The sequence below is a fragment of the Carlito syrichta genome, unplaced genomic scaffold, assembly GCF_000164805.1.
Source record: "Carlito syrichta isolate Samal-C Ts95f unplaced genomic scaffold, Tarsius_syrichta-2.0.1 Scaffold315412, whole genome shotgun sequence".
NCBI classification, from domain to species: domain Eukaryota; kingdom Metazoa; phylum Chordata; class Mammalia; order Primates; family Tarsiidae; genus Carlito; species Carlito syrichta.
Genome location: NW_007259508.1, coordinates 238288 through 266270, shown reverse-complemented (window position 1 = coordinate 266270; position 27983 = coordinate 238288). Strand labels below are relative to the sequence as shown.

Genomic DNA, 27983 nt, shown 5'->3' with positions numbered 1-27983 from the left:
AATAGCTTATAAAACAAACAAAATATACAAATAGAACCTTGGTTTATGGCATTTAGTCATTCAGAATTAGAGCAAGAAAGGTATTCCTTTCTTCTAAAACTACAGTGACCTCAACATTTATCAGTTCACACTGGGACATTTTTGAGAGTGAAAAAAAGTGGTAATGATAATTACACAGAGGCCAGATGCAGTGGCCATGTCTGTAATCCTAGTACTTTGGGAGGTTCAAGACAGGAGGATCGCTTGAACCCAGGAGTTCGACACCAGTCTAGGCAACATAGTGAGACTCTGTTTCTTAAAAAAAAAAAAACAGCACTCTGGGAGACTGAGAAGAGAGGACTGCCTGAGCCCAGGGGTTTGAGACCAGCCTAAGCAACTTGACAAGACCTCATCTCTACGATAAATCAAGAAAAATTAGCTAGGCGTGGTGGTGCATGCCTGGTGTTCCAGCTATTTAGTGAACTGAGGCAGAAGGATCGCCTGAGCTCAACAGGTTGAGGCTGCAGTGGCCATGAGCATGCTACTGCACTCCAGCCTGGGCAACAGAGTGAGACACCGACTCAAAAAAAAAAAAGATAATTACACAGAGATAGCAGTCATAATTGGAACCATATTAGGTAAGTCAGGAGTTATGTTCACTCTAAATATAAAATTATTCCTTTGACTACCAACTCCACTGAAGAAATGACACAAAAGTAAAAATTTCCCTCCCAACAGTAGCCCCCAGAAGTGCTTTATGTTTGCAAGAATTTGAAGAACGATATATTAGTGGTTAAGAGAGCAAGTTGTGGAGTCAGACTGCCTATGTTCAAAGTCTTGCTTGAACTTCTTAGCTGTTGGGCAAGTTATGTAACCTCTCTGTGACTCCATTTCCTCATATATAAAATAAGGATAGTAATATCTACCTCAAAGGTTGTTTTGAGGATTAAATAAGTTAATACATATGAAATACTTAAAATAGTGCCTAGTATATACACTCAATAAATGATTACGTTTTTACTTGCATTTTTATTATACTATGACCTCCCTTTTTAGAATAAAAAGACACTTATTAAAAAGCATTACTTAACTCCCAGGGGGAAAAAAAGAGTACACTTAAGGACTGACATTCTCTAAATCCTTTGTTGCATATGTTTGCCAACTAAAGACAGCCATAGTGCGCTGTCTACTACAAGGCAGAATTTAGCACTTGAATTATCAGTGAATGAGAGATTGTCCAAATTAATTACTTTGCTTTTAGCACAATACATGCCAGCAAAAAAGAGCTCACCTCTTTATCCAAACTCTTGTCCCAGGGCTGTTGGCCCTCCACAGCTTCCTTTGCTGGGACAGCTGAAGGCTCACACTTTTCAGTGCTCCCCTCAAGACCTTCAGTGTCTATGGGCTTCTCACTAAGCTGCTCCTGAGCTTGCCTCTCTGCCCTTGACCGGCTGAAAGTCCTTTCTGCTTCTTGAAGGTCCGTTAGGGTAACACCCTGGAAAGATATAACAAGATCAGAGCAGTTTCACACTAACCATGAAATAACTCTTGATAGTTGAGTTGGGTTATTCCCAAAAATATCTAAAAGTTACTAAATCTCAAATGAAGCTCCCAAAATGCATAATGAGGACATTTCAAGCAATGCATTGCTTAAAATATGCACCTCAGTGTGCAAAGAACCCAGGCTTGAATCTAGGTACATTTTGAGCATAATACTTTAGCTTTTCCAATTTGATTTCCAGAAAATAGACCAACACTGATGTCAGTCTATTATAGATGTACTTACTCCATACCAAATAGTTCTCAATATCTTTATTTGAAAGCTCTCTATCCTCCTAAGATCAAATGATTACCAACAGAGATTCTCTGAACAGCAAACACTAAGAAACTTAACTTTACTCATAGAAAGAAAAACCAAGCTCAACAAGGTAAAAATTCAGAGTCAGGGCAGAAAAACAATTAAAAAAAAAAAATCTCCCCAAATCCCTAGACTAGTTTTTCTCTAACATCAATTCCCAAGGAACTCTAGAAATCATACAGAAATGTTCCAACAATTCATGTCCACCCCCACCAGGGTCATAGGTACAACAAGCAATAATGAGACACCTGCAGGAGAAGGAAGAAAAGGAGTTATAAAGAGAGTGAGCTGATTCTAACACAAGTAATCATGTACTCGAATTCTAAGAAAGACATTCCAAGGCTGAAAGGTAGTTGATCAGTTATCACATTTACAACTTGCTTCCCCCTCCCCTTTTTACTATTTATTCATTTATTCACTCAGTCTCTTAATAAATAATTAAGTGTCTTTAGGCATTAGACCTACAAAGATATATCAAATAATTAGTCAAGAAATTTTTTGATAAGAAAACAGATGAGTATGATGAGAGAATGTAAGTTTTAAGACAGAAACACAGGAATACATAACAGGAGTATTAAACATGGGTTTTGAAGAGCAAAGAAAAAAAAGAGAAAGAGCTTTGGGTAGTAGGGAGGGAGAAAGCATTATAGGCACAGGGAGCCTAGGCAAGAGACAGAAACAAGAGAGGCCATAGATGATTCGGGAATCTGTAGGTAATTTAACAAAGGTGAAACATACAACAAAGAAAGGGAAGTTGGGAGAGGGAGGGGAAAATGAGGATAGCAGAATTTAGGAAAGCAGAATGAGGTTTTCTTTAGCACAAGAAACTTAACTTTACTCATAGAAAGAAAAACCAAGGATCTTGTATGCCATGCTAAGGAGTTTGAGTTTTACTTTCTTTTGGGAGTCAGTGGTCCCTTTGAGAATCTAATATTATAGTATCTTCTCAAAAATTATGTACATAATTTAAGAATTTCAAAGATCTGACATGGACCTTTCACTGCATCTTTTTTTTTTTTTTGAGTCAGAATCTCACTATGTCATTCAGGCTGGAGTGCAGTGGCACGCTCAAGGCCAGCACAGCCTCTAACTGCTGGGCTCAGGTGATCCTTCTGTCTCAGTCTTCCAAGGAGCTGGAACCACAGGCACATGCCACCACACCCAGTGAGACTTTTTTTTATTTATTGCAGAGACGACATCTTGCCAAGTTGCCCAGGCTGGTCTTGAATCCCTGGACTCAGGCAATCCTCTCACCTCTGCCTCCCAAAGTGCTGGAATTACAGATGTGAATCACAATGCCCAACATACTGAAACTTTCCCCACAAAATACTTCTGTGTCCCGGTCTCTTCCACCTTTAATTCTATGTTGCCCTTTAGCAACTTCCCATCTTTTTCCATGCCTTCATAAACAAACTTGAAATAGATCCAGAGCAGTTTAGATTTCCCTACCATTTGTTTCTCATTCATGTATTTATTTAATAAATACACTGATTTTCTATTTCCTGTATGCTGGAGGGAAAAATGATTAACAAAAATATAGTCAGTCTTCTTCACACCCATTAGCACAGCTACTAGCAAAAAACATATATTGGTGAGAATGTGGAGAAATCAGAATACTTGTGCACTGTTGATGGGAATGTAAAATGGTATAGCCACTATGGAAAAAAGTATAGGAGTCTCTTTAAAAAATTAAAAATAGAGTTATCATATGGCCCAGTGAATCCCACTTCTGAGTTTACACCCAAAAGAACTGAAAACAGATTTTCTGGATGGTATTTGTATAGCCATTTTCATGGCATCATTAAATAACTAAAAAGGTGGAAGCAATCCAGTGTCACTGACAGATGAATGGATAAACAAAATGTGGTATATACATAGCATGGAATATTATTCAGCCTTAAAAAGACAGGGATTATGACATAAGCTACGACTTGGATGAACCTTGATAACATTATACTAAGTGAAATAAGATAGTCATAAAGGACAAATACTGTATAATTCCACTTACATGAGGTTCCTAGAGTAGTCAAATTAATAGGACAGAAAGTAGAATGGTGGGTGCCAAAGGAAATGAGGAGCAATTATATATGGATAGAATTTCAGTTTGGGAAGAGGAAGAAAATTCTAAAGATGAATAGTGGCCATGGTTACATAACATTGTAAATGTATTCAATGCCACTAAACTGCACACTTAAAACAGTAAATCTTATGTTATGTATATTTTATCACAATAAACCCCAAATATATATAGTCAGTCTTGGTCCTCATGGAGATCATATTCTAATAGGGAAAAAAGACAAATAATAATCAAGCAAAAAAAAAAAAAAAGGAAGAATATTTGGCTCACTTTGGGAGGGGTCAGGAAAGACAACACAAATGTTTCTGCTACTGTGTATAATGTCTCTTTTCTGGTCATCAACTTTCTTATTTGACCTCTGTAGCATTTTAAACTACTGAGCTTCTCCTTTTCATTGGAAATAGACTTTTCATTCACTTCCATGCTGCCACTATTTTCTGGTTTTCTTTTCACCTCTCTGGCTGCTCTTTTTCAATCTGTTTCAAGGGTTCTTTCTCTACCTCCTTAAATAACTCATTCTTAGCCTTCTCTCCATTCTCATTGCCATTACAACTTGTGTTCATGCCCTTATCATTTCAAGCTTGGACTACTATTAACAGCTTCCTAGCAAGTTTTCTTGCCTCCAGGCTTGGCAAACATACTTCTATATATCACTCCCATCAACTCTCTGGATGGTGATTTTTGCAACACGTAATATAGACTATCTAATACTTTTCTGTAAACTGCTTCAGTGGCTCCTTTTTTGAGGGCAACATCTTTATTAAAATATAATCCACATATAATAAAATGCATCCTTTTAAAATAGAAAATTCCTTGGTTTTTAGCATATTCACACAATTATGCAACCATAATGACTATCTAATTTCAGAACATTTTCATCACCCCAAAAAGCAACCAAACAACGATTAGTTATCACTTCCCATTTCTCTGGCACAAATCTATTTTCTGTTTGCATTTGCCTATTTGGAACACTCACATAAATGTCATCATATAATATACGATATCTTTTGTGTCTCGCTTCCTAGCATAATGTTTTCTCAAAGTTCATCCACGTTGTAGCATGTATCAGTACTTCATTCCTTTGTATTCCCAAATGATATTCCACTGTATGGATATATCACATTTTGTTTATTCATTCCTTAACAGACACTTGGGTTGTTTCTACTTTTTGGCTATTATGAACATTCATATACAAGTTTTATACAGATATGTTTTCATTTCTCTTGAGTATATACCTAATAGTAGAACTTCTGGATAATTTTATGTTTAAAATTTTGAGAAACTGCTAAACTGTTCTCTTAAGGATTCTTAAAATGAAGTAGGGGTATAGGGATTCTTAAGGTCTTTAAGACCAGTAGAATTATTAGCCTTGTGAAGGAAAGGAGATAAACCTGCTCTGAATCTGGAAGAATAGAGGTGAGAGTGGGTAGATACAGTTATAAATTAAATTAATCTTATTCTATGTTGTGTAAGATTTAACATAGTGAAAACTTTTTATATAGTGGTTGGAATAAGGTGCTCATTCTAGTGTTTTTTTTTTTTAATCAAGAGTTGAACATGGACATTTTCATGTTTTTAAACTGTACCTCTGCTGGGCTCATACCTATAATCCCAACACTTTGGGAGGTGGAGGTGAGTGGATTGCCTGAGTCCAGGGGTTTGAGACCAGCCTGGGCAACTTGACAAGACCTCGACTCTACAATAAATAAAAAAATTAGCCAGGCATGGGTGCGCACACCTGTTGTTCCAGCTGCTTGGAAGGCTGAGGCAGAAGGATCACCTGTGCTCTGCAGGTCAAGACTATGGTGGCTGTGATCATGCCTGGGCACAGAGTGAGACACCAACTCAAAAAAAAATTGTAGCTCCAATGGAAAGATAGATAAACAAAATGGGGAAAAAAGTCACACTCACTTGAGTAGACCTTCGAGTCTGCCGAGCTTGTCTGGAGCGTGCTTTCCGTAAAGACTCTGCTTCCTCATCCCGTACAGGAGTCAGATAGGATCTGCAGAGAAAGAAAAGCAATAGCAAAAGCAAAAACTTTGCTACATGTACTTGAGAAATGACAAGGTGCTTCCACATACTGAAGGAATTTCTACACTCCAGGAATGAACTTGGGCAAAGTCAAAATGATAGGAATGCTGTCAGCCATCAGTAAACATGACAGCATCCAAGCTATTACAATAGTCGCCTCTTATCTGTGGTTTTGCTTTCTGTGGTCTCCACTGCCTGCGGTCAACTCCAGTCTGAAAATATTAAATGGACAATTCCAGAAATAAACAATTCATAAATTTTCAATTGTACACTGTTCTGAGTAGGGTGAGGAAATCTCATATTGTTCCACTCTGTCCCTCCTAAGATATAAATCATCCCTTTGTCCAATGTGTCTGTACTGTACATGCTACTGGCTGATTAGTTACTTAGTAGCCACCTGGGTTATCAGGTTGACTGTTGTGGTAGGTATCACAGTGTTTGTGTTCAAATAGCCCTTCTTTTACTTTATAATGGCCCCAAAGTATAAGAGTAGTGATGCTGACATTTTATTATAATGGTTTTGTTTTATAATCAGTTACTGTTAATCCCTTACTATGCCTAATTTATAAATTAAACGTTATCATAGATGCTTATTATAGAAAAAACATAATATATAATAGAATTTTGTACTATCTGCAGTTTCAGGTATCCATTGGGAGACTTGAAATGTATTCTCTGTGGATAAGGGGTGACTACCTTGTTTGTAAATGTATCACTGTTCATGCAGAATTATTTCCTCAATAATTTCTTTCCCTATTTTTACAATTTTTATTTCTTTTCTTGCCTTAATGCTTTGGCTAGAACCTCAAGGACATACTGAAAAGCAGTGGTGGCTGGGCGTGGTGGCTCAAGCCTATAATCCCAGCACTTTGGGAGGCTGAGGTGAGAGCATTGCCTGAGCCCATGGGTTCGAGAACAGTCTGGGCAACTTGGCAAGACCTCATTGCCACAATAAATCCAAAAATTAGCCCGGCATGGTAGCATGCACCTGAAGTTCCTGCTACTTGGAAGGTTGCAGAAGGATTGCCTGAGCCCAGCAGGTTGACGCTGGGGTGGCTGTGAGTGTGCTACTGCACTCCAGCCTGAACGACGGAGTGAGACTTCAACACAAAAAAAGAAAGACAAGACAAGAAAAGAAAAGCAGTGGTAATAGTATCCATACTGTGTAGTCCCCCCTGCCATTGGAGAGAATGCTATCAGCATTTTACCATTAAATGTAATGTTTGCTGTAAGATTTCTGCAGATACCATTCATCAAATTAAAGCAATTAGCTTCTATTCCTATAAAAAGTAGGCTAATCACTACTGTGTGTTGAGCTTTATCACATGCTATTCTCTCCCATGTATTGAGATTATTGCTTTTCTACTTTTTTCTGTTTATAATATAAATTACCTTGACTATTTTTTTTTTAAACAGACAAGGTCTTGTTCTGTCATGCAAGCTGAAGTGCAGTGGTGAAACCATGGCTCCCTACAACCTCAAACTCCTGGGCTCAAGTGATTCACTTACTTCAGCCTCTTGAGTAGCTAGGACTACAGGCATGCACCACCATGAAATTTTTTCATTTCTTGTAAAGACAAGGTCGTGTTATGTTGCTCAGGCTGGACTTGAACTCCTGGTCTCTAGCAATCCTTCCACCTCAGCCTCCCAATGTGCTGGGATTATAGGTGCAAACCACTGCGCCCAGGTACACTAAATAATTTTTGAATGATTAAACATTAAGTTCTTGATACAAGCTCAACTTGGTCAAGCTTTTATGTGGATTTGTTTATATGTATATTTGCTATTATGTAGCTCAAAATTCCTACAACAATGTTCATGAAAGAAGCTGGACTGCAATTTTCCTTTTTTGTCACATCCTGGCCTGCTTTGTGAATTGAGGTTATGAAAATTGGGATTGATCTATACTTGTCTATTTTCTATAAGAATTTGTGCAAGATTTGATTCCCTCCGGAAATAATTAGAAGAGTTCATCAATCAATCCATCTGGGTTTAGAGTGTTCTTTGTGGGAAGGTTTTAAATAATGGGTTTGATTTCTGTAATAGAGTTATTAGACGGTTTTATGCTTTGTTATGGTAATTGTTTTTCAAGAAATTTTTCATTTTATCCACATTTTCATATTTAGTGGCATAAAATTGTAATATCCATAGAATATATTTTAATTGCTATTTTAATATCTATAGCAGTAATTCTCAATTTTTTTTTTTTTTTGGTCTCAGGACCCTTTAATATTTTTTTTAATTACTAAGGCCCCCAAAGAGCTTTTGTTTACATGGGGATATATCCATTAATATTTACCTTATTAGAAATTAAAATTGAGAATATAAAAATATGTATACATGTATTAACTCCTTTAAAAATAAAAGCCCTAGATAAGATGAAATGATGTTGGCAGAATGGCTAACTAGAGTTACCTAAAGTTCATTCTTCTTACAAAAAGGGACCAAAACAATGAAAAAACTATACTTCAACTAAAATAACTGAGAAAGTATGCTGGAGAGCACAGTGGGAATGGTAAAAGCCCTGTGAAGCATGAAAGCCCAGCATCGCATCATAGAGTGGCAAGCAAAGCATTCTGCCTCTGCCATACTGTCTCTTCTACCATGATCAGCTTAGAGTCAATGGAGACATCTTAAGAGGAAAAGGTAAGCTGGAGATCACCAATGGTCCTCCTCATTGCCACCATAAATGCCAGAAATCCTTGTTATAGAAAAGCTCAGTACAGGCCCTGAACTCAGCTTGGAAAGCAGCTCGGTGTTCAAGTAGTTGTACTGCCTAAGAGTAGGAGACCACTCTGAGCACCCCTCAACCCTCACAACCTAAGCTGCTACTACTCAGTGCCACCTTGAAACTAGACCCACTACTAGAGTACATTCTGCCTAGGGGCCAGCAGCCACTGACTTCTTCTATCCCTGAGGCACCGGCCATCATTCTACCATATCTATACAGGTGTCTGTAGTACTATGACACCACTATCTGAAGCCTAAGCCAGATAGAATGACCAAGATCCCAGCATCTGAACCCCCCTCCCCTTTCAAGGAAACAAGCAAACCTGTATAGTGGGAAAGTTGCCTAACAGATGACCATGCTGGAAGACACCCACACTGCACAGTCAACTGGCTTGCCGAGTCCACATATACCCATGCCCAGACCAACAACCAGTCCTACAGTGGTCCGACCCCTCAGATTGCTGCAGAGTCACCTGACCCAGCTGCAGCCACACACAACCACCTGACCTGACAGCCAGGCTGGTGGTAGCCCTGTCCCCAAGACAGACCATTACAGAGTTTTACAGTCCTGCCATGCCTGTGTACAGCGTGACAATCAGTTCATCAGCAGCCCTGTCCTTCTGGACTTCTTAGCAGAAATCTAGCAGGCCAGGAAAGAATGAGATGATATATTCAAAGTGCTGAGAAAAGGAGGAATGCCTGTCAGCCAAGAATACTATAGCTAACAAAACTTCCCTCAGAAATGAGAGAGAAATAAAGATCTTTCCAGACAAGTAAAACTTGAGAAAATTTATCACTAGAACAGTCTTACAAGAAATGCTTAAGGGAGTGCTATAACTGGATATGAAGGGATGATAATTAGTGTCATAAAAACATGTAAAAGTATAAAACTCACCAGTAGAGATGAGTTCATAAATCAAACTCAGAATACCCCAGTGACATAATAATGCTATGTAAATCCCTCAGTCCTCTAGTATGAAGGTTTAAAGTCAAAATGGTCAAAAACTACAACAGGTACAATTAGTAGCTAAGGAACACACCACAGATTTTTTTTTAAAGAAGTAAATTAAGGCAACAAAATCGAAATTGAAAAGAAGTCTAGTATTTTTTTGCAACAAAAGTTAAGTTGCTATTAGCTTAAAATAGTGTATTATAACTACAAGATTCTTAAGTTAGCCCCAGAAAGAAAAAAAGAAATTACAGCAGAGACACAGATGAGAAAGAAACAAAGCTTAGCACCACAGAAAACCACCAAACCACAGAGGTAAATAAGAGGGGAGAAAAGGAACAAAGAATCTATAAAACAACCAGAAAACAACTAACAAACTGGTTGGAGTAAGTCCTTATCTATCAATAGTAAGATTGATGTAAATGTATTAAATTTTCCAATTAAAATATATAAAGTGGCCAAAGGAATAAAATATAAGACCCAACTATATGTTGCCTACAAGAGACTCACCTCACCATTAAAAACAAATATAGACTAAAATTAAAGGAATGGATAAGTATATTCCATGCAAATGGAAATCAACAGCAAGCAGGAGTAGCCATAATTATATTAGATAAAATAAGCTTTAAGTAAAAGACTGTAAAAAGAGAAAAATAAAGTCATTATATAATGATACAGGAATTCATTCAACAAGGGATATAAAAATTGTAAATATATATGCACCCAGCACCAGAGATCTAGATATATAAAGCAAATGTTATTAGACCTAAAGAGGGAGATAGGTTGTGATACAATAACAGTAGGAAACTTCAGTGTCCCACATTCAATAATAAAAAGATCATCTAGACACACACACACACACACACACACACACAAATCAACAAAAAATTCAGATTTAAACTGCAACATAAAGTAAATGGTCTGAACAGATAATTATAGAACATTCCATCTAACAGTTACAGAATACACAGTCTTCTCAGTTGCACATGCATCCTTCTCTAGAATAAATTATGTGAGACCCACAAAACAAATCTTAACAAATTTAAGAAGACAGAGATCATATCAAGCATTTTTTGTAATCAAAATGACATAAAACTAAAAATCGACAAAAAACTTTACAAATACATAGAAATTAAACAACATACTCCCAAACAACCAAGTCAATAAAGAAATTAAAAGTGATATGAGAAAATCAGAGATGAAAAAGGAGACATTACAACTATTACCACAGAAATACAAAAGATAATAAGAGACTTATGAACAACTATAGGCCTACAAATTTGGTAACACGAAAAAAAAAGGATAAATGATTGGACACATACAACCATCAAGATTAAATCAAGAAGAAATACAAAATCTGAACAGTGACCAATAATGAGTAAGGAAATTGAGTAAGTAATAAAAAAGATTTCCATCAAAGAACCCAGGATCTGTTGGCTTCACTGCTGAATTCTTCCAAACAGTTAAAGCACAAATACCAATTCTTCTCAAACTACTCCAGAAAACTGAAGAGAAGGTAATACTTTCAAACTCATTTTAGGAGGCCAGCCCTACTTGGATTCCAAAACCAGGCAAGGATAGAACATTTCAACAAGAATCCAAACTGAGTGCAACAGCACATTAAAAAGATCATTCCCTATGACAAAGTAGGATTCACCCCAGGTGAAGGTTTGAAGTATACAAATTGATAAATGTGACATACCATACTAACAGAGAAAAAGACAGAAACCATGTTGTCACAGTAACAGGATTAGAAAAAGCATTTGAAAAAAATTCAGCCTCTCTTCATGACGTGAGCCATAAGCAGATGAGGAGTGGAAAGTAGGTACCTCAGCGCAATAAAGGTTAACATCATTATGAATGAAAAGCAGCTGAAAGCTTTTCCTCTAAGATTAGGAATAAGACAAGGACACCCACTTCACCACTTCTAATCAACAGAGAATTGCAAGTCCTAGCCAGAGCAATTAAGCAAGAGAAATAAAAGGTAGCAAAGTGAGAAAGGAAGAAGTCAAATTGTCTCTGCTTACATCTGACTAGATCTTATATAGTTGACCTTTCAACAACATGGTTTGAACTGTGTGGGTCCACTTAGACATGAATTTTAAAGATAAATACATATATTGGAAATTTTTTGAAGATTGGCAACAATTTGAAAAAAAAAACAACAGACTAAACCATGTATCCTAGAAATATTGGAAAAATTAAGAAAGTATGTCATAAATGCATAAAATATGTATAGATACTAGTCTATCTACATATACTACCATAAAATATACACAAATATATCATAAAAAATTAATATTTATCAATACTTATGCACACAAATACATATAGACCATATATGGTATCATTTGCATTCAAGAGAAATGTACTGCGAGTTTGAGACCCGCCTGGGCAACTTGGTGAGACCTCATCTCTACAATAAATCAAAAAATTAGCCGGGTGTGGTAGTGTGCGCCTGTAGTTCCTGCTACTTGGAAGGCTGAGGCGGAAGGATTGATGGAGCCCAGCAGGTTGAGGCTGCGGTGGCCGGGAGCGGCCACTGCCCTCCAGCCTGGGTGACAGAGTAAGACTCCAACTCAAAAAAAAAAAAAGAGAAATGTAAACAAATGTAAAAATGCAGTACTGAATCATAACTGCATAAAATTAACTGCAGTACATACTGTACCACTGTAATAATTTTGTACCTACCTCCTGTTACTATTACAGTGAGCTCAAGTGTTGCAAATACCCACTTAAAAACTTTGTAGTGCTATCATCTCCACGAGTACTTTGTCTCCAGTAAATTGCCTATTGCAGTAAAAAGTGATCTCTTGCAGTCCTTGTGTATTTTTCATTATGTTTGGTCAATTCTGCAAAACTTGAATAACATCACGGAACCCATACAAAGGGCCACTAGTGATGCTGGAAGTGCTCCCAAGAAGCAGAAAAAAGCTTTTTTTTTTTTTTTAAAGTAACAAAAAAGTTGAGTTGCTTGATATGTAGAATGAGGTCTGCAGCAGCAACTGCCTGCCAATTTCAGACAGACGCTTAATCTTGTAAACAGATGACATAAATTTATGGTATCAATAAATACAGTACAGAACTGTAAATGTCTCTCTTCCTTATGATTTTCTTAATAACAATTTCTTTTCTCTAGCTTGTTGTACTGCAAGAATACAAGCTCAAGCCTGTAATCCCAGCACTTTGGGAGGCTGAGGCGAGAGGATTGCCTGAGTTCAGGGGTTCAAGATCAGCCTGGGCAACTTGGTGAGACCTCATCAAAAAATTAGCCAGGTGTGGTGGCATGTTCCTGTAGGTCCAGCTACTTGGAAGGCTAAGGAGGAAGGATCACCTGAGCCCAGCAGTTTGAGGCTGTGGTGGCCATCAGCATGCCACTGCACTCCAGCCTAAGTGACAAGGTTTACAGAGTGAGACTCCAACTAAAAAAAAAAAAAAAAAAAAGAATACAATATATAATACATGTGACATACAAAATATGAGTTACTTGACACATACTATACTATTGGGAAGACTTCCAGTCCACAGAATGCTATTAGTAGCTACGTTTTTGCAGAGTCAAAAGTTATATGTAGGTTTCTAACTGTGGAGCGGGGGCTGATGTCCTTAACCCCCACATTGTTCAAAGGTCTATTGTATATGAAAAACTTTAAAACTCCACTAAAAAAGTGTTTAAATTGATAAACAAATCCAGGAAAGTTGCAGGACACAAAGTCAACATATGAAAATCAGTAGCATTTCTCCACACCAATAGGAGCTATCTGAGAGGAAGCTAAGAAAACAATTTCATATACAGTAGTTACACACACCCGCAATATCTAGGAATAAACTTAACCAAGGTGATAAAAGGCCTTTATACTGAAAGCTATAAAATTTTGATGAAAGAAATTGAAGAGTACACAAATAAATGAAAAGCTATCCCATGCTCATGGCTTGGAAAAATTAAGATTGTTAAAATGGCCACACTACCCAAAGCGATTTACAGATTTAATACAATCCCTATTAAAATACGAATGACATTCTTCACAGAAACAGAAAAGGCAAACCCAAATTCATATAGAACTGAAAAAAACCTAAATAGCCAAAATAACCCTGAGCAAAAAGAACAAGGCATCATACTACCAGACTTAAAAATATACTACAAAGTTATAGTAACAAAAACAGCCTAATACTTGCATAAAAACAGACAAATAGATCAGTGGAACAGAACAGAGAGCCAGATATAAATACACACAACCACAGTCAACTGATTTTCAACAAAAGTGCTAAGAACACACACTGAGGGAACAACAGTCTCTTCAATAAAGGCTGCAGGGAAAATGGAACATCACATGCCTAAGAATGAAATTAAATCCTTAACTTTTACCATATACAGAAAACAACAAAAAATGGATTAAAGACTTAAATGTAAAACCCAAAACAATGAAACTACTAGACGATAATATAGGGAAAATGCTTTATAACATTGGGCTGCTCAAGGACATTTTAAGAAAGACCTCCTAAGTACAGGTACCAAAAGCAAAAACAGATAAAGGGATTGCATCAATTAAAAGTTTTTGCATAGTAATGGAAACTATTAACAGAGTAAAGAGACAATCTACAGAATGGGAGAAAATATTTGCAAACTATACATCTGACAAGGGATTGACATCCAGAATATATAAGAAACTTAAAAGCAAAAAAAAACCAAAATAAGATTTTTAAATGGGTAAAAGATTTTTTTTTTTGAGTCAGAGTCTCACTCTGTCGCCCAGGCTGGATTGCAGTGGCACACTCACAGTCACCTCAGCGTCAACCTGCTGGGCTCAGGCGACCCTTCCGCCCCAGCCTGCCAAGTAGCTGGAACTACAGGCACGTGCTATGCCTGGCTTATTTTTTGATATATTGTAGAAACAAAGTCTCACCAAGTTGCCCAGGTTAGTCTAGAAGCCCTGGGCTCAGGCAATCCTCTCTCCTTGACCTCCCAAAGTGCTGGGATAATAGGCTTAAGTCTGTATTCTTACAATACAGTAAGATAGAGAAAAGAAATTGTTATTGAGAAAATCATAACGAAGAATACATTTACAGTTCTGTACTGTATTTATTGATACCACCTTACCTGGCCCAAAAGACCTTAATAAACATTTTTCTAAAGAAAACATACAAATGGTCAACAGGTATATGGAAAAATGCTCAACATCTCTAATTATTAGGGAAATACAAATCAAAACCACAATAAGGTATTATCACCTTCACACCAGTTAGAATGGCTATTATCAAAAAGACAAAAGAAAACAAATATTGGCAGAGATATGAAGAAAAGGAAGCACTAACTGTTGGTAGGAATGTAAACTAGTACAGTTATTATGGAAAATAGCATGGAGTTTCCTCAAAAATTAAAAATAGTACTACCATTTAATCTAGCAATCCCACTACTGGGTATGTCTTCAAAGGAAAGGCAATCAGTATATTGAAGAGCTATCTGCACTCTCATGTTTATGACAGAGCTATTTACAATAACCAAGATATGGAATCAACATAAGTACTCAAAAATAGAAGAATGAGTAAGGAAAATTTCTATGTACAGAATAAAGTACTGTTCAGCCATAAAAAAGAATGAAAAAAATCCTGTCATTTGTGACAAAATAGATGAATCATGTTAAACATAAACCAGAAAAAGAAAGATAAATATGTATGGTCTCATTCATAAGTGAAATATTTTTTTAAAAAAGAGGGGGTGATATCATAAAAGCAGAGATTAGAACAGTAGTTACCAGATAATGAGGTGGAGAGTGGGGAGAGAAGGGATAGAAGAGGTTGGTCTATGGGTTCAAAGCTACAACTAGATAGGAGAAATAAATTCTGGTGCTCTGTGGTTAACAGTAAAATACTGTATAATACAAAATAGCTAGAAGGGACACTTTTGAATATTCTCACCATAAAGAAATGATAAATGCATGAAGTGATAGATACACTAAATACTTCCATTAGATCATTATACAACAGATATGCATTGAAGTATCAAATTTTACCCCCATAAATATGTACAACTATGTGTCAGTTAAATAGAGAAAAAATGAAAATAATAGCACTAGTACATTTTAACATCATTAACATTTTAATGAAAAATAACCATATTTTCCAAAACAAAAAATTAGTAAAAAGAATGGCATTGTTTTACATTTTTGCAAATTTCCTTTAATGTTGACTTAATAGAAGACAGCAGGATTCTCATATCTGCTTCTACAATCAATAATTATTTTGGTTAAAATACATAAAGAATACCTAGCATTGATCAGATATGTAATTGGAAAAAGCAATGAGTATTGTGATAGCTTTTTCAGATAATTATGGATATTTTTCTTTGATACTACACCGAAACACAAGTGGTGGTTAATTATAATGTAGAACCTTAAACAAACTTTTGATATTCTGTTATACTGAAATCCATGGGCCTATCTTGTGCTTTAAAAGAATCTTCTTACTCATGCATGATTTTGTAACATCATATCTTCATTAGTCATTTGTAAAATATTGGTGCACCTGGTTATGATCTTCCCAATATTGACACACTTCATAATATAATAATAGAAAAAGTATGTCTTTTTTTTTTTTGAGTTGGAGTCTCACTGTTTCCCAGACTGGAGTGCAGTGGCACGCTCCAGCCACTGCAGCCTCTACCTGCTGGGCTCCGGCAATCCTTCCGCCTCAGCCTTCCAAGTAGCTGGAACTACAGGCGCATGCTACCACGCCCAGCTAGTTTTTGATTTGTTGTAGAGATGAAGTCTTGTCAAGTTGCCCGGGCTGTTCTCGAACCCGCAGGCTCAGGCAATCCACTTGCCTTCGCCTCCCAAAGTGCTGGGATTACAGGCTGAGCCACCAAGCCAGGCCAAAAGTATGTTTGATATACCTTTGATCCCAGAACAGTCTTTAAATATTGGGAAGCTGTCAATATATTTCAGAGTGGCAGACAAGTTTTTTAAAATTCTAATTTCTGCTTGAAAGGTTAAATTTTTAATTGGCAACAAACACTTGACAGGTTTACTTTGTTCATTTCAAGAAAATGTCTGCCAAATACCCAAGTCTGAGCAACTACTGTTTAACCATTAGTTGCCCAAACCCAGTGTCTCACACCTGTAAACCCAGCACTTTGGGAGGCCAAGTTGAGAGGATTGCCTGAGCCCAAGGGTTTGAGATCAGCCTTGGCAACATGGCGAGATGACGTCTCTAACAATAAATGAAAAAATTAGCCGAGCGTAATGGCATGTGCCTGTAGTTCCAGCTACTTGGAAGGCTGAAGTGGAAGGATCGCTTGAGCCCAGCAGGTCAAGACTGCATGGTGGTCGTGAGCATGCCACTGTACTCCAGCCTGGGCAACAGAATGAAACTCTGACTAAAAATAAAACCCCCAAAATTCATTAGTCATGCTTTGAAGTAAAAATGGTGTTCCATGAAAAATGTAGCTAGTTCTTCTCTTCTTTTAGGACTCCAAACACATATGTTAGACATTATTGGTCTCAATCTACTTTTTATTATGCTTTTCCTGTATTTTCCATCCTTTTATCTCTCTGGCTTTCTTTTTGGATATTTCTACTGCCCACTCTTTCAATTCACTAATCATTTCTTTAGCTGGTGTATTACAAAACTCACCAACTGAGTTTCTTAATTTGTTATTTTATTTTTTAGTTCGAGAATTTCCACTTGAGGGCTTTTAATTGATTACAGTTGTCTATCTTTTTTTTTTCTTGAACATATTAATCATAATTATTTTAAAGTCCATGTGTGATAATATTAATATCTAGATCTATACCTATTATCTATTTTTTCTTTTGGTCTTTTGGTAAATTGGTCTTATTTCTTCGCATGCCTGCTAATTTTTGAATTAACATCAGACATATTTAATAAAAAAACGCAGTGAGTGATAATTTGTGGCTCTGTTGTCATCTTTTAGAGAGGATATTCTTTTCTCTGGCAGTTAGGCTAAGGAAGTGGTTCTCAAACTTTCACTTGTATCAGAACCATTTGGCGGTCTTGTAAAATACAAATTTCTAGGCATCACACCCTCAGAGGTCCTAGCTTAGTAGGTCTGGAATTTGCATTTTTAATTCGCTATCAGATGACACTGCTGACCTGAAGACCACACTTTGAGAATCATGGGGCTGAGGCAAAATACCTTAATCAACTTTGAGACTGAACTTATAGGAGGCTAGGCTTTGTCTTTGCAAGGGCTGGTCTACTTCTGGTAAGGTCTTAGAATGAAGCCCTTCTGTGGTTCTAAATGAAAGTCTACTGGGCTCTCTTCCTTATCTCCAATTTTTGTTTCCTCAGTCCCATGAAACTACTGAATGCCTTGCCCAGTTTCTTAGCCACATAACTACATCTTCACTAATCAGCAGCAAATGCCTCAAAGGGAAAAACATAGCCAGATGTTGGGTTCAAACTTTTATGATTTCCTTCTCTCCAGGATCATGATCCCTCAAGTCCTTACTTTCTTAATAACTCTCCGATGCCTTCAAATATTTTTTTTCTTAAAATTAACCAGTTTTCTCAGTTATTTTCAATGAGAGAGTTTGTCTAAAGTGAAATATGCCTTAGCCTAAAGCAGAAGTCCCAAATCAGACAATGTTTTAATAGTTGACATTTCCCTCAACGTGGATGAGTGAATTCCAATATATGTATCAACCCACCATAGTTTGGAAGACTTGAGTCCTTCCTTAATATATTCTTCTCCTCTGAGTAAACTTAAAAAATTAAGTCCTACAACTTGCAAAGCAGTAGTCCAGATACTGGAATTGGTGAGAACTAACTTCCCATGAAGTTCTGTCTGGGTTAACCATCAAGACTACTCATATGTCATTTCTACATGCAAAACATATATAGTACTACTATTATACTTAATTATTGATTATAATTTCTTCTTTGGAGACTGAGTAAAAGTCATAGCAAAAGAAAGGTTCACCCTTATCCCACTGCCTACTCTAGAGAGTTTTATTGAATGAGAGAAATTGAGCTAGCAAAAAATAGGAATGGTAGGTAAGATCAAAAAGGTTTTACCTGACTTGGAATCTTAAATATTTGAAATCACACATGGTTTTCATAGAAAAAAATAGAAAACAGACAAAAACATAACAAAAATATAACAAAAATCAATTGAAATTCTACCACATGGGCTAGGTACAGTGGCTCACGCCTGCAATCCCAGCACTTTGGGAGGCCAAGGTAAGAGGACTGCCTGAGTCCAGGAGTATGAGGCCAGCCTGGGCAACACAGGAGACCTCATCTCTACAATAAGTAAAAAAATTTGCTAGGCATGGTGGTGCATGCCTATAATTCCAGCTACTTGGAAGGCAGAAGCAGAAGGATCGCCTGAGCCCAGCAGGTCAAGGTTGTGGTAGCCATGAGCGTGCCACCGCACTCCAGCCTGGGTAACAGAGTAAGACTCTGACCCTCCCCCCAAAAAAAAATTCTACCACATGGAGATGATCCTATTTTTATTTTTTAGTATGCATGTCTAGATTTTATGTATGCATATATAACTATATAGTGGGCCAGGCGCAGTGGCTGATGCCTGTAATTCTAACACTTTGGGAGGCAGAGGTGAGAGGATTACCTGAGTCCAGGGGTTAAAGACCAGTCTGGGCAACTTGGTGAGACCGAGTCTCTACAATAAATCAAAAAACTAACCGGGTATGGTGGCGTATGCCTGTGGTTTCAGCTACTTGGAAGGCTGAGGTAGAAGGATAGCCTTAGCTTTGCAAATCGAAGCAGTGGTGGCCGTGAGTATGCCACTGCACTCTAGCCTGGGTGACAGAGTGAGACTTCTCAAAAAAAAAAACAACTACATGGTATACATAGTTTTTAAAAATAAATATTATACATATTATTTTGCAATCTGTGTTAAATATGAGTCTTACTATTTAAAAATATATGTATAAAAACCAAAACCACTTCAGTACTTGAACTGTAAATATTTTTGAAGAAGGAACATTTTCATTGATTTTTATCTAGATGGGTAGTCCAAGGCTCCCAAGAAGTGATGTGCTTAACTCATGATTGCCTTTAGGACATACTATGTTTTTAATAAAGTCTAGGTTCTTCTACTTTCTAAAATCTAGACCGGGGGGAGGGGTCATCAAACTATGGTCCTTAAGGCTAAATCGGGCCTCACATTTTTGTAAATAAAGTTTTATTGGAACTACAGAACAATGGAGACAATATGGTCTACAAAGTTCAAAATATTCACTATCTGATCCTTTACAAAAAAAATTGCTGATCCCTTTGCTAGACCAAACTCACACTCAATACTCCTGGCTCTTTCTGAGGAGCATCTGCAGTCATTCATGAGTCTGAAAGCTACAGGATTTTTTACTGCTATGAAAAGAAGACAGATATAGGCTCACAAAACAGAAATAAAAACTTCTAAGCCATAATAGAGGCCATGACTTTCCATTTATCCACTGGTCTTGCAGCATCCAGATAAAACTAGCCCCAACATTCCCCTTTCACAGTGGCATGGGAAGAAATTCAGATGCCGAAGTCCTATAATGATCATATCCATTTATCATATTTCCTAGAGGGCAGGAGGCATTTTTCATTGTTTTTGCTATGACTTTGAGATTATATAATCAGTGGTACTCAAGTAATTGATTATAGAGAATTAAGCATGATTTCACAGATACTTGTATACTTTGTTCTGCTGCTAAAGTTTAAAGTGCCCCTTCATGGCCAGGCTTGATGGCTCAGCCTGTAATCCCAGCACTCTGGGAGGCCAAGGCAAGTAAATTGCCTGAGCCCATGGGTTTGAGACCAGCTCGGGCAACTTGACGAGACTTCGTTGTCCCTACAATAAATCAAAAATTAGCCAGGCATGGTAGTGCGCGTCTGTAGTTTCAATTACTTGGAAGGCTGAAGCGGAAGTATCACCTGAGCCCAGTAGGCTGAAGCTGGGGTGACCATAAGTGTGCCACTGCACTCCAGCCTGGGTGACAGAGTGAGACTCCAATTCAAAAAAATAAATAAATAAAATGCCGCTTCACATGCTGGAGATGGCCCAATGTTGTCTCAAGAAATGGTGCAAAATACCTAGCAAATCACCAATGGATATTAAGAAATTCATAATAAACAATAATAAAAGACCTAGGGGATGAGGAGACACCTCTTATCAACAAGGGTGCCTGAATGAAGCATATTTGTATACCTAACCCTTAACTGTACCCCACAATATCATAATAAAACACATTGATTAAAAAAATAAACAAAATAAAATAACAACAACAATAAAAAGACCTAAAATATCTTCTGACAAGAATAGTGAGGTGGTAAAGTACCCTGGCATGGAAATCAGATGCCCGGGTTTGTACCACAGTCCTTCAGTTTACTTGCTAGATGATCATGAATAAGTTATTTAAACAATCTAAATCTAAATTTATTATACAATTGAGACTTAGTAGCTGTAACAGATATATAAAAATAGTTCGTAGGGTTGTTGTGAAGATTAAATGTAAACCTATGTAAAACACTTAGAACAGTACTTGGCACACAGTACCCACTACAGCTTAGTTGGTGCTACCATCACTACCACCACTACCATCATCATCACAACCAGTACTCCTACTACTACATTTATTTTCACAGCCATATGAAAAGGTCACCAGTGGTAATTTGGAAAATAAGCAAAGGATAGGTGTGCCACAATATCCATCCCATCTACTCTACTAAGAGTTCCCGTTAATTATTTTTAGCAGAAACAAATACCTCACTTGAAAAAGGTCTTAATTCCCTTAAAAATATTTTCTATGAAGGTTCATAGGTTTATCTAAGTAAAATAAAACTACTCTAAGCAGAAGAATGAAAAAGAAATAACCATAATTTCCAAAGAGAGAACAAAGCTGCTTTCCCAAGAATGATACGAAAATAAATTTTTGTCTGGAATTCAATTGGAAATTGGTTTTTGAAATAATTTTAAAGAGTCCTACATCTCAAATCTGTTGGGAAGAGAAGGGTTCTTAAATTGTTCACTCCAAACAGGAAAAGAATCAAGTTGAATAATGTCTTTCATAGATGTCTCCAATAGCATATGTCTTTTATTATATGATATCTCTATGTATTATATGACATATAAATACATTATATTAAAAAAGATATACTATATAAATCTTTTGTAGTATATGTCTTTTACTGACCACTGAGGATGCTGTTGTCATTAATTACAGAATATTTAATGTTCTTATAAGACAGTTTGTCATTCCCTGCACTATGCCCTGTGTATACGAATATGTAGGCAAAGGTCTTTCAGGGATTCCAAAAAGAACTTCTTTGATATCAACCTGGAAGTACATATAGATAGTTATTGTCAGGGAGTGGGGAAAGACTTAGGAAAGTAACAGAATCATAAACCTATGGCTAAAGACCTTATGACTTCAAGATGCCATTTGATCTAATTCTAACACTTCGGGTAGGCATAGTAAATTTACTCCTATTTTGAAGATGAGGCAATCAAGACCTAAGGAGACATTAAAATACTCACCCACGGTCACAATATAACAGGATTATAACTGTGTTCATCTACTTATAGTACAGCTTTTCTTATACAGCACCACAATGAAAACTGTTTCTTTCACCCAGTACCATAGTATTCTAACAGTGTGGATTCATGTAGCAAGATATTTCTTCCAAATCTAGCAATAATAGGAATTAATGGACAAGGATATCTTGCACTAAACTTTTAGCATCTTCCTGATATTTCCCAAAAGTTTGCTATAATCACTCTACTGATTTTTACATTTCTAGAAGTTTCCACCAACATGCTATGAACATGAACAAACTATAAATGTAAAAAAAGACAAGGGGCTAAATTCTTTTTTGGAGAATATAGTTGATTATATGCTGCCAGAGACCTATCAGACAGGTTTTAGTTGAGGTTTTCCTTGTTGTTTCTAATTGAGAATGGGAGGCTAATACTATGGTACAGTAGAAAGAACAGTTACCTGGGTTCTCATTTCAGCTCTGCCATTAATAACTTGTTTGGCCTTATGAGAATCATTTAATCTCTTGGGAATTTAGTTGCTTCATTTATAAAATAAAGGGGTAAATCTATAGTTTTTAAGATTCTATCTAGCTTTAAACCATGGAGAATCCATATTTATGTTGATTCTAGGCAAATGGTCTCTAAGTCTTCTCACTAAAATGTCTATTCATTGGTATGGCCAAATACTAAATTTCCTATATTCTATAGGTCACGTTCTTTAGCACAGTCCAATAGAACTTTGTATGATAATAAAAATGTTGTACCACACAGTCCAATATGGTAGCCACTAGTAACATGTAGTTACTGGGTACTTAAAATGTGGCTGGTGTGACAGAGGAATTTTTAATTTAATTTTAATTAATTTACATTTAAGAAGCCACACATGGCTACTGACTACCATATTGGACATCATAGATCTAGAAGTCCTGAGAATCCATTATGGACATTATTGTCAAGCCATCTCCTTACACCTGAAAATCAACCAACCTAAAACATAAACCTAATAAAATTTTGCCAAGAATGCAATGTACTAATCAGTTAAGATTAAAAGCAACTAATTTCATTTTCTTCTCAAAGTTCTTACTTTTCTTCTATGCTTCCCAGAAGCAATATTATAGTAATCTTACATTTTTATATGTGGTACTTTTAAGTAGCATGATGTAATGCTGGGGCCCCACCTTTAAGACAGTTCTATAGCTATAGTTAATAGAAACAAGCTCACAGATACAGAATACTTTAGAGCTACTTTTTCCTAATCACAGCATTTATACTCTGTTGTTTCCATATGCCTTATCCTGTACCACCCCACTTTCCCTCTTTCCCTCTGCCCCCTTCGACAAAGAGAGCTCCAAGAAAACAGACTGTTACCTCCTTGTGCAGGCCTGCATAGCAGAATGAAGGTCAAGAGATGTGTGGAGATGAATAGCAAAAAAGGTAAGTGGCTGCTGGGAAAGACTGCAGTCTCAGCACCCGGTCTCCCTTGGAAACTAGAAAAGGCTTGTACTGCCACTGCTATCCAGTAAGCCAGAGGGAAAGCCTGTAATTTGCTAAGCTGCTGCTACTAAGGAGGAGGAGAAGGAAGGGGAGGAGAAAAGAAAGAGGAGGAAGGCAAAATCTTGGGACTCGGCAGAGCCAATGCTGCTAATAGTTCCCAAAATACCATTCCATTAGATGCATATTTTATACACTGTACCAAACCAATCAATACTAGTGCTCATCTGATAGGGAGGGGAGGGAGTGAAATTCTTCATGTGAAAGAAGGTAGAGCAAAAGTGAGATGCAGCATTCTTATTCTGGATATTATTTCATCTGCCCTTGGGCTACTCTAGTTGCCACATCCACACAAGTGAGTTGTAAACACTGCCTCACTTGAGGCTCAGGCATAACCAGCTGGCAAATGCCAGCAGTGGTGAAGAGATAGATAAAAAAGAAACACATAACAGACAAAAATGCAGGAATGAATTTAAGATCTGCTATAAATGGGTTAAACCTAGATAAAGGAAGACTGCAAGTACTGTTCAATTTGATAAGCTAGCTACAAATTAGCAAGATTTCTAGATCTAATATGTGTCAAATATCAAGATATGATCTGATTCATAATTTAGGATGACTGTATTCAGATGCTCATGTATCATTTTGGCCTCTCTAAGTCAACACTGAGATCAGAGCTGAAGTTTATGCAATGAACCAAAGTTACAATTCTATCAATAAGAATTTTTTTTAAAGGAATTTCCCAGCCAAGTGCAGTAGCTCATGCCTGTAATCCCAGCACGTTGGGAGGAGAGGCGAGAGGATTACCAGAGTCCACAGGTTAACAACCAGCCTGACCAACATGGCAAGACCTAATCTCTACAATAAATCAAAAAATTAGCTGGGCATGGTGGTGCACGCCTGTAGTTCCAGCTACTTGGAAGGCTGAAGCAGAAGGATCACCTAAACCCAGTAGGTTGAGGTAGCAGAGGCTATGGGTGTGCCACTGCACTCTAGCCTAGGCAACTCCAACTCAAAAAATAGATATGTAAATAAATAAAAGGAATTTCCCTCAGTCAAACTAAGCATTTCTTAAATCCAGACTCATAATTTTCTGGCCCAAAATGTCAATAGTCCTCAGTTTGCAGGGGTTGAGGTCAGCAAATTTTTTCTGTAAAGGGACAGATAATTCTCTTTTAGGTTTTACAGATCTACTCAACATGTCTGTTGCAGCACCAAAGCAGTCACAGACAATAAGGAAACAAATGGGCAAGACTGTGTGTCTACTGCTTTGCAAGCTTCATAGGCAGAAGCAAGCAGTTTTCAACAGAAACCACATGGCCTGCAAAGTCTAAAACATTTACTATCTGGTCCTTTAAAGAAAAAAGTCTGCTGATCCCTGCTCTAGACTCTAAGTTGTATATCACCAAACATTGGCTCTCACCAAATATAGAACTCTTTTTGCTTTACAGAGTCTGGTAATTCTATGACCTACCTTATAAATACTATCTCATCTTGAATTATTTTCCTTCTGAACATTTGTTCCACTAAAAACACAGCAGCCTCAAATGCCAAAGCCGCTTTCACAATGACAATGTTTTACTTATGTAGGTCACTCTACAGTTAGTTCACTGGTCAGAACAGGTGTTACTGATGCTAAGAATGGCAAATTCAAGCACCAACAAGGCCAGTCACTGCTGCTTTATTTCATACCCATAGGCTATACCAACTGGATCAGGCCAACTGTCTCAAATATTTATCGCTGACTACAAAGCAGACCAAGACACATTTAGCCCCATCACTGATTATTTTTTTTAAACAAAATAATCCAAGGAAGTGAACACAGACCAGGCATGGTGGCTCACACGGGTAATCCCAACACTTTGTGAGGCCACGACAGGAGGACTGCTTGAGTCCAAGAGTTCAAGACCGGCCTGGGCAACACAATGAGACCTTGTCTCTACAAAAAATAAAATAAATTTGCCAGCTGCAGTGACACATACCTGTAGTCCTAGCTAGTTGGGAGGGTAAGGAGGGAGGACTGCTTGAGCCCAGGAGGTTGAGGCTATACTACATTCCTGCACTCCTGTGTGGATAACAAAGTGAGTGAGACCCTGCCTTAAAAAACAAAACAAAACAAAAAAAGAAAGTGAACACACAAAACGTGCATGGAAATAACCCAAATCTAAAACAATAAAGGGAATGGTTAAAGTGGGAGAGAGAGGCAATAAGAGGTTAGACTAAGGTCAGGGATGGTAGAAAAATGAGTTCCAGCTGCTATAAATAGGCTCAGGAAGGGACCTTTGTGAGCATCAGGAGGGCTCTCGGTATTAAGACCAGTGGATTCATAGACTCCTCCACTCTTACCAACTCCTAGATTTTGGTCTCCATTATTGGCTATAATCAGTAACATCACATCCATGAGGGAAAAGAGGGCACCTAGGGAAACAGCAAAAGCTCCTATACCTATATTTTACTAAATACTAAAATCCACCTTTCACAATCTGATGAAAACCATAATCTTTTCCCTTCATAAAAGTTCTTATGTTTACACTAATTTTGGTAACAATTTCAGAGATTTTTTTAAACCCTTCCCTAGCTCAGATTAAGGAGGAAAGGGTCTAGATGGGAAGAATTCCCTAAAAGATCTAAATTAGATTTGCCTTCAGAGAAAGCCTATAAAATAAGTCTATTATGTTTATTTTTCAATCTCCCTGCTTTGCAGATGAATCAAATTCCCTTAATTAAATCTCGGTGGCACTATAAAAAGTCAGGTTTCCTAAGGTAAGTTTACACATGGTAAAATCTGCCCTTTTTAATATATAGGTCTATGAGTTTTGACAAATGCACAGTCCCATAACCACTACCATAATCAAGATACAGAACAGTTCTATCACTCTCCAAAATTAACTTATGCTGCTTTAGAGTCCTAACCTAAGGGGAAAAAATTTTTTTTTAATTACAGAAAAAGCTTTAAAACTCACTACTGGAAAAACACACTGGCTTTTTCTCACACTAAAAGTAATATGTAAACCAACAATTGCCTTAGCCCACTAAGGTGGATGTTAGCCACTACATTACACTGTAGATTATGACCAAAAAATGAGCTTAAAACCTAGTGAAATAAAATTCTTTATATTCTACCTACCACTAATCACCATTCTCAGAGTTCTGGGAAGGTAGGGACTATTCTCTCTCATTATACCATTAACACTTAGCACTGTGCCTACATTTTATTAGGTGCCCCCGAACAATTACTGAACTGAATTAAGGTTATAAATGAAGTTCAGAATCTGAATATTATAGTTTTGTCTTAGGGCTGGCCCTGATTTCCTTATTCATTTGTTTATTTACTATCTTTTAAGTTTGGTCAATAGTGTGCTGGTTCGTTCTTTTTTTTTTTTTCCATTCTATTCAACCATTTTCCCATCTTAGCTTTTTTGACCAATCTCAGATACTACATATAAAATTTAAGGGCTGTTCTCAAGCAGTATCTTGTAGGAAAGTTGGACATATTAAGTGATGATAATTATAAGTTAAATCAAAAAATACCACTAGGTGATGGTGCTCTGGAGAGGAAACCTGAAGAGCACGAGGAATAAAACATCACAAGAGACTGGTTTGACCAAATCCGAAGAGAAAATGAAGAGATTTCCTAGAAAATGAGGAGGGAGCCAGGTTCAGTGGCTCAGGCTGTAATCCCGCACCTTGGGAGGCTGAGGTGAGTGAACTGCCTGAGCCCGTGGGTTCGAGATCTGCCTGGGCAACTTGGCGAGACCTCATCTCTACAATAAATCAAAAATCAGCCGGGTGTGGTAGCGCGCACCTGTAGTTCCAGCTACTCGGAAGGCTGAGGCGGAAGGATAGCCGAAGCCCAGCAGGTCCAGGCTGCGGTGGCCAGGAGCGGCCACTGCACTCCAATCTGGGCGATGGAGTGAGACTCCAACAAAGGGAAGAAGAGAGAAAGGGAGAAAGTGGGGGGGGGGGGAGAGAGAGATAGAGGGGGGGGAGAGAGAGAGAGAGAGAGAGAGAGAGAGAGACAAAATGCTTGGGAGGAGGCATTCTCAGATTTTAAGGGAGAGTGATCTGATCAGATTTGCGCATTAGAAAGATCACCAATGCAGTACTGCAGAGTGAACAATGGGGTGGGGCAGAGGAGAAGGTGGACAAGGGTCCAATTAGGAAGGCCTGAATTGATAGAGGGAAGTATAGATTCAGAGGAGAGAAATGGATGCAATTGAAGTATTCTTTTTTTTTTTTTTTAAGTTGGAGTCACACTCTGTAGCCCAGACTGGAGTGCAGTGGCCACTCCCGGCCACCGCAGCCTCGACCTGCTGGGCTCCGGTGATCCTTCCGCCTCAGCCTTCCAAGTAGCTGGAACTAC

General features: G+C 37.5%; 1 long non-coding RNA gene across 1 annotated transcript in view; it reads right to left on the bottom strand.

Annotated features, from left to right (window-relative positions):
• Window positions 1-1314: 1314 nt before the first annotated feature.
• The window catches only part of LOC110594447, a 32231-nt gene continuing 5562 nt past the window's right edge, over window positions 1315-27983 (bottom strand). The window contains exons 2-3 of the long non-coding RNA XR_002481259.1: window positions 5826-5916; window positions 1315-1474 (exon numbers count right to left, since the gene is read on the bottom strand). This is a non-coding gene — a long non-coding RNA (uncharacterized LOC110594447). The remainder of the gene's footprint in view (window positions 1475-5825; window positions 5917-27983) is intronic.